Source organism: Suricata suricatta, chromosome 8 (genome assembly GCF_006229205.1).
Source record: "Suricata suricatta isolate VVHF042 chromosome 8, meerkat_22Aug2017_6uvM2_HiC, whole genome shotgun sequence".
Classification (NCBI taxonomy): Eukaryota; Metazoa; Chordata; class Mammalia; order Carnivora; family Herpestidae; genus Suricata; species Suricata suricatta.
The window spans coordinates 110044181-110056947 of NC_043707.1; the positions used below are offsets into that span (position 1 = coordinate 110044181).

Below are 12767 nucleotides of genomic sequence, written 5' to 3' on the forward strand. Positions count from 1 at the left end.
TGCTAATATCTCTATATATTTCAATTCTTTTGGGTAAATACCCAAAAGATCATATGGTAGTTCTATTTTTAATTTTTGGAGGAACTTCCATCCTTAGTGGCTGCACTCATTTATAATCCTACCTACAATGTGCAAGGGTTCCTGTTTCACATGGCTCACTTTTCATCGCTCTGCTGATTTCTTCCTCAGTCTTGAGATGACAGGCTCTGTGGGGGAGACCCAGCATCGCTGGTTAGAACTCTCTCTTCTTTGTGATGCAGCCGCTGGGTCAGATACTGCTCGAGGGGCTGTCCACACATCTATTCAGTCAATTCATTTATGCAACAAGATTGATCAAGAGTGTACCACATGCTGTTCCTTGTTCCATGACATCTTGCCTTCAGGGAGCTTACATTCTTGTGAGGGAAGGCAACCAATCAAGAAACAAGCTAATACGTAATTTTTTTGGAGTGTTGTGGAGACAAAGGTAAGGAGGGAGGGCGTTATGCCCATTTTATGTGATGGGACAGAGGCTCTGGGAGGTTAAGTAACTTTCCAAGGTCCTGCAGCTATTGAATGATGGAGTTTAGGCTCAAACTCAGGGCTGTCTGACTCTGTGAGAAAGATGTATGGCCAGGTGTCAGGTCTGGAGCTGGAACTGGAGTGTTGAGGTGACAGTGGGGTCCCATGTCTTCAAGTAGCATTCAGCCTGGCATGGAAAAGGACAGGTGGAGTTAGCATCCAGCTAACTCAGGACTGTGACCACTTCCACCAAGGTTTTCAGAGGGAGTTGGCTAACCTCCCAGGAGCCCCTATACTGTCTATGGCTCCCAGAGGGGCTTGGGGGGTCCCAGGTGACATTTGGGGAGTTTGCTGGTTGAGCAAGTATATGAAAGGCTCTTAAGGAAGAGAAAATAGCATTTGCAAAGGCAGGGAAACCAGAGACTTGACTTGTTGGAAAAGTAGGTATAAAATCACAGATGCTTCTCAGAGGTGTTCTTTGATGCCAATATTTGAAGAAACCAAGGATCTGTCCTAGGGATCCCAAGCCTGTGCCTCCCCTGCTTGCTCTCTCCCTCTTTTCCTTTGCTCTTTCCCTCCTACCCATCCCCACCTCCAGCACCTCTCTCTCCCTGTCTGTCGCCCTACACTCCCAATAAACCTTTAGAAAAGGCAGGCCCTGCTGAAGTGAATTAGAATCAATGTTAGTGCTGCCTTGAAAAGAGCCATCCTCATATTCTGCTCTGTGACTTCATTCTGTCAGAACAGTTTAATTACTGGAGTGTTTAATGTATTTATTAATGATCCAGATCTGTGACCTCCAACCACTCGGGTCTTTTCTTCAAACAAAGCCCAGTATTAACCCCAAGATGGAAAGAGCTGCTCTGGTTGGGATGGGCAGTGGGGAGCGGGCCTGGCCTGGCCCATTCCTCACTGTCCCTAGCCTACCCATTGCCAGAAGCACCTCAGGTGTCTTCCCTGGAGCCTGTGTGGCACCTTGAAATGATGTAAAAGTCAGCTCATCTAGAAGGAGGCGTAGCAGGAGCATCAGCTTGCAGGTGGTGGTGAACTGGTAAAGCTGGCAACTAGCAGCAGGGCACAGGTATCACAGTCAGCGTGTAGGGTGAGGGGTGGAAACTGATGCAGAACCAAAAAACAGGTGTTTTGAGGTTTTAGGCATTGCCAGTGGGGACTTCGAGTAGTGCGCTATTGGTGACCAGTGGAAGAAGTGACTGTAATGTGGGACTGTGGTGTAAGCAGAAGGCGCCTCTCCCTCCATCCAGACTCAGGTCCCTTGATGATTTCAGGAAGAATTCCCTGATCTGGGCATCAGCAGTGCCCAGAGCTCTGGGACAGGTGCTTCTCCTGCCCAGGTGTAGTGGAGGAGAGCTGGGACCTTGGAGTCAGACAGATGTGGGCTTGTGTGACCTGGGGAAGAAACGACACCTCTCCAAGCTTCACTTTCCTCATCTGTGGTACAGAGGTAATTAGTTCTCTGCTGAAGAAGGAATCAGTTGGTGTGGACTGTTGGTGCTAAGGGCATGGAGGCTCCAAGGTACTGTTATCTAGGCTACTACTGCCTGAGCAGGTTTCAAAGTCACTGAGGTTTCTCCCTGACTATTAAAATAATATGTGCTCATTATAGAATATTTGAAAAAGACACATAAGTATATAGAGAAAAAAAATCACCAGATATCCCACCACCTGGTGACTTTAATGTTTTAATGGATATAATGTAATATGGGTTAAATTAATACACTGTTAATGTTTTGATGTAGTTCCTTCCAGTCTTTTATCTATGTGCAAATACACATATACTTAGAAATGGTTTTTACTATCTATGTAATTTTGCATTCTTTTAGCCTATCATGAACATTTTCCTGTTTAATAATTTACAATTATTTCAAAAACTTGATTATGAGTGAATGCATGATATTCTATCATTTGGATCTACCATCATTTGCTTCTTTATTCCCCACCCACCCCCTGATCATTTAAGACATTCCTAGTTTTTGCTAGTCTTAGTTATAATTAATAATATCAATTAACAATGTTTCAGTGAACATCCGTCTCTATATTCTTTGGGCCCATCTCCGATTATTTCATTGGGTAAACTCCTAGGAATCTATTTACTGGGTCAAAGGGAATATAAGGCTCCTGATATTTATCGCTAAATGCAAAGGTTGTATCAGTTTACACAGCTGAGCTGGGTTTTGAAGGAAGGGCAACATCTGAGGTTACATTTCCTTTCCTGTAAAATGTAGATAGTAGTATGAGCTTGACAGTTTTCTTAGTACTGAAAGGGGTTGTATACATGTATAGTAAAGTCCCTGACCTAGTGTCTGGTGCCCTTCTTTCTTTGATTTGTCTGTTGCTCAGCCCAACTGTTTTATGACATAAACCACATTGTTGTTACATGATCCTTAAAAGCCTCAGGCACCTTGCACCCATGCACACATACGTGAAACCCTGAATAACTACCGTTACCAGTCCAAGACTAGAATCTCCCATCTTCTAGAATGCCTAAATCCCTCACATAGCCTCTTCCAGCAGCAGGACTCTTGTCAGCCCCTCACCTCTGTGACGGTGACCTAGGGAAGCAACCATGAGAAAGAAAAATAAGCCTTTTTCAAAATGTTGATTAATGAGTGATAAAATACACAGAAAGCTCACAGATTCTGACAAAGAAAGGAGGCAGCCCCACCTTTGAGAGAGAAGACCCCAAGTAAGTCCTGTATAAGCACCAGGGGGCTGTGCCCCAGCAGGGCAGCCATGTCTGATTGTGCAGGTCACACACTACACAATTCTGGGTGCACCATCCACAGGCTGGTTTATCACTGAGGGCTGCAGGGAGGTGGAGCTGCATATGGGACCAAGGGTCTCTGGAGGTTAAGGTCAAAAGTGGTGAAGATGAAATGAGTTATTGCAGAGAAAGAACATTTAGAACAGGGCTTGGAATCTGGTGATCACTGAAAAATGTAGACTCTGATTTTTATCCATGGGAGTTAATGTTCCTCATGTTCGTGGGAAGGACTAGCTTGTCACAAACAACATAGACCAGACACCAAAAATATCTCTCTAGTTGCTTAGGCCTGACGTGAAGATAAAGCTAGATTGGTATAAACGTGCTCTGAACACTGAAAAGTCCTGTGCCGATTAAATCTGTTACTTGAGTCCACAAATCAGCTTCTTTGCTTCTGTTGCCTACTTTGAAATAGCAAGTAACCAGGCTTCTATGTGCCAAGAGAGAAATAAATGGATTTTTAAAATATTTTGTCTCAGTGCTTTTGAGCTACTGGCAGGAGTATGCTGGTGTCCTAGTGCCCTCAGGGAATGACCAGGGCCTAGAAATGGAACTGTGTGAACTCCCAGGGACACCAGAAGGACAGACAAAGCTGCTGTCTCCCCCCACCTACACACTGGGTGTTCATTGGGCTTCTTTGTTGCCCTCCCCAAAGACTGGAAGGAATGTGCAGCTGAGGCAGAATTCCTCTTCCATCCATCCCCCCCCCTCCCCAGGTCATTACTCTGGGGTGGCCGGTGCCTAAGGAGAGCAGAGCCAGGGGCAGCTAGACACCAGCAGGGAAGAAGTCTGGGACGCTGCCTCCTCTCCCAAACTGCGAGTCACAAGGAGAGGTACCAGAGGCCTCACAGCATGAAAGGCAGAGCCTGGACCCTACAGCCAGGCTGACTGAATTCCCATCTGTCACTCACTGTGTGACGTTGGTCAAGTTACTTTAACCAAGACTGGTTAGGGTTTCAACATGCAAATTTTGGGAGGCACAATTCAGTCCTTAGCACCAGGGAGTGTAGAACTGCATGAAATCATCAAAAGGAAGTAAAGATAGCAAAGAATTGGAATGTGAGTGCTCAAACTAGGGCCAGGTCTCAGCCACATCCTACAAACTTTAACAGGTCTCTTCCAGATTCAGAGCAGCATAGACCAAATAGCAGGAAGATGGTTGGGGTTGATGGAGAGCTCCCTTTTCTGGATAAAGATGTATTGTGTGATAAAAAGAGAATGTAGGAAATTTTGAGAAACCACACTGATACTCCCCAATCTGGGGACTGGCTGGACTTGGGAAAGTGCAGAACCACCTTCCTGGAGATTCTTGCTTCCCTCTCCTGGTAGGTACTAGCATTCAAAGATGGGGGCCCGATGAACCTCAAGCCACTCAGCTATTCTTTGTCTCTGTGAAAAGGACAGGGTGCAATCTGTCAGGAATTAGCATGGAATATTAGCAGAACAGAGAAAGGCAGTGGTAGGTCTTCTAGATGGCTGTCAGCAATTCCTCCCATCCCTCTATACATCTGCTGTGCCTCCCACCCAGGAGCAGGTCCCTTGAATCTAGCTGGCCCTATGACTGTGACTTGCTTTGCCCAATATGATGTCATGAAAGTGACACTGGTAACCTTCCGCCATAGAACCTGGGAGACCTGGCAGCTTCCACTCTTGTTCTCTCAGAACCTAACCGCAATGGAAAGAAATCCAGGCAGTCTTGCTGGAGAGAGAAGCCTTGGACAAATGACCACATGAAGAGAGAGAGGCCACATGGAGGAGAAGCTAGGTGCTCAGCCAACAGACTGTGAATGAGGCCATCTTGGGCCCTTCAGCTCCAGTCAAGCTGCCTAGTCACTGAGCCCTATACAGATCCCTGACCCACAAAACCGGGAGCAATGAATTGGTAGTTATTTGAAGGCACTTCATTTTGGAATGGTTTATTAGGCAGCGATAGGTAAATGAAAGAGGACTTTCCCATCAAAATGGCCAGCTCACCACAGAGTCTGGATGTACATCTGACCCAAGGGAATGTCCTGCTGTGGAACTAGGAACAAAGTTAAAGCAAGTGCCCAGAGGCAGTCATGTGGATGGAGACTGCCCAAGGCCCGTCCCACCCTCGTTTCTAACTCAGCTCAGGCAGCCAAAGGACTGAGCAAATCACAGATACCCACCCCTCCATTTCCTGTTCTAAGGAGAGTAATCCAGCAGTGCCCAGGGGAAAGGGAAGTGGGGCTTACAGAGAGCATAATTTGGGGAATAACAACCCCAATAGAACTAAATGAACCAAAGATAAGGGACCAGGGGGAGAAATAAGACCTAGGCAAAAATTCTGCTTGCCCTTCTTCGTCTTTTCCAAAAAGAAAAACTGGAACATGGTAGAAAGAAAGATGAAGGAAGAGCCCATTTTGGAAGAACATTTACGCCGTTATACAGAAAATGACTTTGTTACCCAATTGCTTTTGTAGTGTCAAAGAAATCAGGAGAAAATGGTCCTTATGAAACAAGAGGAAAAATAAGAGACAATAAATAGTGAGATGAATAGGGAACCAACACAATTAAGGCAGGAAATTGATGACAATAGTACCACTGCAGAACTTGGAATGCTTTGGAAATAGCAAGGAAAAGAACCATCACTGCATAAAATTAGTGGCATGGAGGGGAAGCTTGGCAAAGTTGCATAAAATACAGAAGGAAAGGTTAAAGGGCAAAATGTGTGAACAACATTGATCGTTCTAGAGAAGAGACAAAAGAACAAAGTACTATAGTTGGTGATTTTCATATAGACAATGAACAAATGAAAGGAAAAAATTATTAAAACACGTGTTATAAGAAAATGTATCTGAAACCAAAGAATCATCAGTTTGTAGAAAGGGCTCATCAACCGGGAATGAGAAGTTCAATTCCATTCAGCAGGCTTTTATTGAGCCCTAACTTTGTATTCACGCACTGTGCTAGGGACTAGGGATACCAAGAAAAACAATTTGGAAATAGAGCCTGTCCTCATGAAGTTCACAATTACTGGAGAATACTGATACTAAGCACACAATTGCAATAACCTGAGTGCTATTGTGGGAAAGGGAAAGTACACCCTGGGAACCCGTTGTGGGGAGGGATTTGGGGGCCACTAGCCACATCTCCAGGTCAGGGAACATTTCATCCCCTCATCCCTCATAGCATCCCTCTTGTCCATTTGCAGTTAATCTCTGCTCTTGCCTCCATCTCCAGGCAACCACTAATCTACTTTCTGCCTCTATAAATTTACCTTTCTTGGACATTTTATTTAAATGAGTCCATACAATATGTGTGGTCTCATGTCTGAATTCTTTTACTTAGCATAATGTTTTTGGGTCATCTTTATTCTTGAAGGATGTTTTCACTCAGTATGGAGTTCTGGGTTTAATTTTTTTTTCTTTTTGAGCACTTCAAGGATGTTCCTTCATTGTCCTCTGGCTGCCATTACATTTTTCTAATGATCAGTTACTTGAAATTCAATCCTCTGTAAGTGATGTGTCATTGTTCTCTGGCTAGTTTCAAGACTTTCTATCTTTGGTTTCCAGCAGTTTCTCTATGAAGGTATCTAGGCATAGTTTTCTTCATATTTCACTTGCCTAAAGTTCACTGAGATTCCTGAATCTATAATTTATGTCTTTTACAAAATTTGGGAAAATTTCAGCCACAATTTCTTCAAATTTTTTTTTTTACCTCCATTTTCTCTCTTCTATCCTTCCTGGATTCCAAATATGTATGCTAACTCTTTTTGTATTGTGTCTATTCCTGAGGCTCTGTTCATTCATTAAAAGTTTTTTTCTCCCTGTTCTTGAGATTGGAGATGAGATCTTCATTATGATTTCAAGTTTGTCCATTGAGTTTTTATAGTAGATATTGTATTTTATAATTTTAAAATTTCCCATTTGGTTTTTCTTTTATAATTTATGTTTTTCTGGTGATGTTTTCTTTTCTTTTTTATTGTCAAATTGTTTTCCATACAACACCCAGTGCTCTTCCCCTTAAGTGCCCTCCACCATCACCACCACCTCTGATGTTTTCTATCTTCACATGCATCGTAAGCATATTTTCTTTTACATCAGTAAGCATAGTTACTAGTGCTTTAAAATTCTTGTCTAATAAGTTTAATATCTGAGTTATCTTGGTGTTGATCTCTGTTGATTGTCTTTTTTCTTGAAAAGATAACGTGTTCTCCTGTCTTCATATATCAAGCAATTTTGGACAAGTATGCAAAGAATCCTAGATATAGCTAATGTTTTGTGGTAGAGACTCTGGATTCTTACTGATTTTTCCAAAGAGCCTGTTGATTTTGTTTGTCTGCTTACTTGTTTTAGCAGGCAGTTAACTTGGTTGGGTCCAAGCTGAAAACTCAATCTCCTGGGTAACAATTTAAAAGTCAGTCAATTTCTTTGTCCATGCAAAGGCTTTTCAGAGTCTAATCTGCATATGCATGATTAATTGGTCCAGAGATTTGAGTGAAATTTTTAATTTGTGACTACATCTCTGGATCTTTCTTTCCTGGGATTCCCCAGTCACTTCCTGTTATTGTTATTATTGTAGTTTTAGATACCCCCAAGGTTGTATGGCCTGCCATTCATCTAAAAGCTGCAAAAATGGAAAACTTGCCCCATGCCAGTGTCAACTCCTCTCCAGACTCTGCCTGTTTTGGGTTTTCACTCTCCAATGCCTTTGGGTCATTGTTTTTTGTTGTTTTAAATATATGATTGTTACCTGAAAGAGGGTTAGTCCAATAGGGACTTACTCAGCTATACCAGAAGCTCAGTTACTGCTTTTACATCTGGGTATAGTTATTGATTTTAAAAATCAGTAGAAAAAAATCTACTTAAAAAAATAATAAACTACTTTAAAAAATTAAAAAAAAATCTGTAGATAAAAAAAAATCACAATGATCTCCAAGCAGGATAAAAGAAATTAAAACTATTCAATGCATATTGTGGTGGAACTGCAGAACACCAGTGACGAAAAGAGCTTACAAAATAACTGAAGAAGTACAAATCATCTACAAAAGAAAAACAATTTGGTGTAGGTACCACCATAATAATGGAAGACCCAGCCCCACCATTCCCATGGAATTATACTCCAATTTCTGAGAGAAAAGAGCTAGTATAAAATATTATACCTTACTAATTTATCACTCAAGAATAGGATAAAATAAGATATATACAGAATAAACTTTGGGAAGAAAGAAATTGAACCCAGGCAGGAGGAAGAGAGAATGATGTCAGGCACAGAAACTGGTAACCATGTGACAACAGAAAAACAATCATTCACTTAAAAAAATAACCATGAATTTGAGGGTATAAAAACCAACTAGAACTAAAATACTGAACAATCATAATGTTAAGGTGAGAAGTTTTTCAGGGACATGTAAACATTCTAAAGTTCTTGTAAGACTCAGCAGAAGAATAGAGCTAACTAAAATTTAAAAATTTTAAGTGTAAACCATAATGGGAGGCATTAGGATGTACATCTGAAACAGGAAGTTACGTGGAAGTTTGGACAAGGGCACCAAGATGTAATTATATGTTACTTTCAAAATGAGCTGCTAGATCAAAAGGCAGAATTTCCAAAGGAAATATTTGACCTTGACTCCATTTTGTTCCATGACTCTGAGACCAATCAGCAATAAGGATTTTTTAAAAGCATTCATGAAGTTGTAATACTTCTGCACTAGTTTTTACTTCATAACCTAACTTCAAAACACACAAAGCAAAACTTGGCAAAATGACAAGGAGAAATGGACAGATCTATTACTATAAAGGAAGATTTAAACATAAGTTTCTCTGCAACTGATAAACAAAAGAATTATTAAGGTACAAAATATTTTCAGAACACAATTAATAAGCCTGATCTAAAGCATAGATCAGCAAATTATGAACCATGGGCCAATTCTAGCCCACAGCCTCTTTGTATAAATAAAAGTTAATTGGAACACAGACTTATTAATTTATTTAGTATAGACTAGGGCTGCTTTTGTGTTATAAAGGCAGCATTGAATAGTTGAGGCAGACTGAATCTGCAAAGTTGCAAAAATTTACTATTTGGCCTTTAGAGCCCATTTGTTGACCGCGGATCTAAAGCATTTATACAAAGCCCTGCCTTTAACAATCACATGAACATTTGTAAAACTTGATAATGCAGCAAATATCAAGTAATAACAAGTAACTAAATATCATACTATCTCTAACCACAGAAAGAAAAACAATATCATGTATATCTCTGACCACAAAACAATTAAATCAGAAGTCAATAACTGAAAGATGACCAATTAATCTGTCCATAAGACAGATATTAGGGGAAAAAATCTCAATAATTAGGGTCTCAAAGAAGAAGTCTTAATGGAAATTATGTATTTGAATTGAATGGTAATGAAAATGCTAACATTTCAAAACTAGAAGTAAATGGCTAGAGCAACTCTGAAAGGAAAATATAGAGCTCCAAATGTTTATACTGGAAAAGAAAAATCCAAGTCAAAATGTAAGAAAAAGAATCAAAGAGTAAACTCAAAGAAAGTAGAAGAAAGGAAATGTTAAAGACTGAATTAATAAAATAGAAAATAAAGAACCAATAGAAAAGATCAACTAACCCAGAAAACAGAAGATAAAGAATCCTTTAGCAAGACAGACCAAGGAAAAAAAGACAAAGGGAACAAATAAACATTATTGACAATGAAACTGCTTTGTGGTTACATGGCAAAGGGCTGGATAGAGCCGGGTGATGGGCACAATGCATTCTTTTTATTAGTCTCTGTACATTTCTGTATGTTTGAAAGATGTCCTCACACACATACACAGGCACATGAAATAAAATGTGCAAAGAAACAAAAAAAAGTGTGGACTCTGGATTCAAACTGCCTGAGCTTTAAGACCAGTTTTACAATTTATTAGTGAGTGCCCTGGGGCAAGTTACCTAAAATTTCTCTGTGCTTCTGTTCCTGTTGGTAAAGTGGAGATAATAATAGCATCTGGCTCTTTGGCTCCACGCTCACTCCTTTGCCAGGCGCTGGGATTTCAGGCCAAGGTTTCACTGACACTGAAATTTGAAACTCTCTGGACGTAAGCCTGCCCCAGAATCATGTAACACATGTCCCATCACTTTTAGACAGGAATATTTAAACTACCCTGGAGACCTTGGGAAGTTCTTTTGGTGCTCTAAACTCCATGAAGGGATAGTCAGGGAAAGGTATAGAAGGAGGGGTGGAGCTGGAAATGTACAAGGAAAAGAATCAATATTTAGTGACTCGCCCCAGTGCACCAGCTAGTACACTAGATGTGAGCACCTGTTTCCTCCTATGGAAGGTAATAAGCATGTTATGTATCCAGCACTGACTGTTTTCATTCAGTGTTACATGGCAAGATATCTCCATGTAGTGGTACATCTTGTTCATGGCTTCTAATGAATGGATGGCATTCAGTGTAGTGCCAAATCTGGCCATACTTCCCCTTAACCTTTCCTGTAGTCTTGGGGCACTTTCATTGCCTTCAATCTCTGGTAACAAGAAATATTTATGAATTTATTCATAAATGATCCTTTACAGAACCCTGTAAACATCTCTCTTGGATTTATAGCTGGGGATAAACTTTCTGGATCACAAGGAAGATAAACATTTATTTAAACTAAGTACTGCCAGGTTGTTTTCCAGAGTGGCTGCACCCATTTGCACTCCCACCAACAGGACATGAAGATTCCCATTTCCCTATATACTTACCAACACAAGTATTCTCAATATTTACAACATAAGAATTTTATAATATCTCCTTGTGCTTATTTGGACATTTTTCATATTATTAATAAGGTGGAAGCTCTCTTAAAGCACTGTTATCTACTTGGATCTCCCTTTCTGTGAATTTCCCCTTTGATCTCATATGCTTCACCATTTTTCTGTGGAGTTTCTTGTCCTTTTCTAATTGGCCCTCAGGAGCTCCTATATATTCTAGAAATTTACCTTTTGTAGAATTTAGACATCATAGGTATCTCCTCCTGGTCTCCGTGTGTCTGTAACTTTGCTGTGGTATCTATCCTTCATCAGACAGTAGAGCTGGCCTACAGTCACTCAGCTTAAGAGGGCAGAATCAGGTTTGGAACCCAGGTCAGTCTCCCTCCAGAGTCCATGCTCTCCCAAAGCCCCCTCCCCCATATTGCTTTCTCCAAAGAGCACAATTCCACACTTGGCCACCAAGACAGCATTTGGATATTTAGAAAGGAAGATGGTAGTGTATCCCAAATGCCATTAATGCTGTAAAAGCCGTGTTGATGCTTGAAAACGAGGTTGTGTGGTTTTCAAAAGGCCTTTCTGCAGCTGCTGGTAGCGCACTCTCTCTCTCTCTCTTTTCTTCCTTCCTTCCTTCCTTCCTTCCTTCCTTCCTTCCTTCCTTCCTTCCTTCCTTCCTTCCTTTTCTTTCTTTCTTTCTTTCTTTTTCTTTCTTTCTTTCTTTCTTTCTTTCTTTCTTTCTTTCTTTCTTTCTTTCTTTCTTTCTTTCTTTCTTTCTTTCTTTCTTTCTTCTTTCTTTCTTTCTTTCTTCTTTCTTTCCCTACCTTAACATAACCATCACCTTCCTGGTTGTAATTATCAAGTTCTAAGCAAAAGTCTAAATGTAGCCTCTTGGCTACATAGGTCCTCTTGGTGATCTGGAATCACACTGACAAGCCAAGCTAAATATGCAAAGCTTCCCCAGATGCCCCATATCCCCTGCTCAGCCTTGCATCCCAGCAGGCAATGTTCTCCTTTCCTCAACATCCCACATGCAGAGCCTTAGGTAATTCACCTTTGACTCACTTTTGCCCTGTTTTCTCCAAATCCTGCCCCTCCTCTGCCCATGCTTTCCTCCCCACTGTGCGGAGCTGCTTTACTGTTCCTCCCCAGCATCACTTCCTCCACAGCCCCTTTTATATCTCCACTGCCTCTGTCCTGACCTACTGGTGTATGTGTGTTCCTCATGGCTACAATGTGATCTGAGGCCTAGATTGGGTCTTAGCTTTGCCATTTGTCAGCACTGGCAAGAAAACCTTTCCTGAACAGCAGTGGATTCATCAACAAGCATTTGATAAATGTCTTCTCTGTGTTAAGTGCTGTGATGGGTACCAGCAGTTTGACAGCAGATGACATAACCCCTGCCCTCAGTTTGCTCACAGTTTGGAGGAGGTGGACATATAAGGCATTGGGTGCCTATGGTGTAGTGAGAGAGATGATTAATCTGACCTGAAAGGAGATAGAGGTGGTCAGGGAAAACCTGTTGGAGGAGCTGGCTCATGAGCCAGATGTGGAAGATTGGGGGTGAACTTCCTGGGTGGGCAGTGCTGGTGGAGGGCAGTGGCACACCAAAATGAAGCAAGTTGGATGGTGTGCCTGGGTGACTCAGTCGGTTAAGTGTCAGGTCATGATCTCATGGTTCATGAGTTTGAGCCCCAAGTAGGGCTCTGTGCTGACAGCTCAGAGCCCGGAGCCTGCCTCAGATTCTGTGTCTCCCTCTCTCTCTGC

General features: G+C 41.5%; 1 long non-coding RNA gene across 1 annotated transcript in view; it reads left to right on the plus strand.

Annotated features, from left to right (window-relative positions):
- The first annotated feature begins 237 nt into the window (after positions 1-237).
- Positions 238-12767, plus strand: part of LOC115299388 — a 34659-nt gene continuing 22129 nt past the window's right edge. Inside the window, exon 1 of the long non-coding RNA XR_003912161.1 lies at positions 238-466. This is a non-coding gene — a long non-coding RNA (uncharacterized LOC115299388). The remainder of the gene's footprint in view (positions 467-12767) is intronic.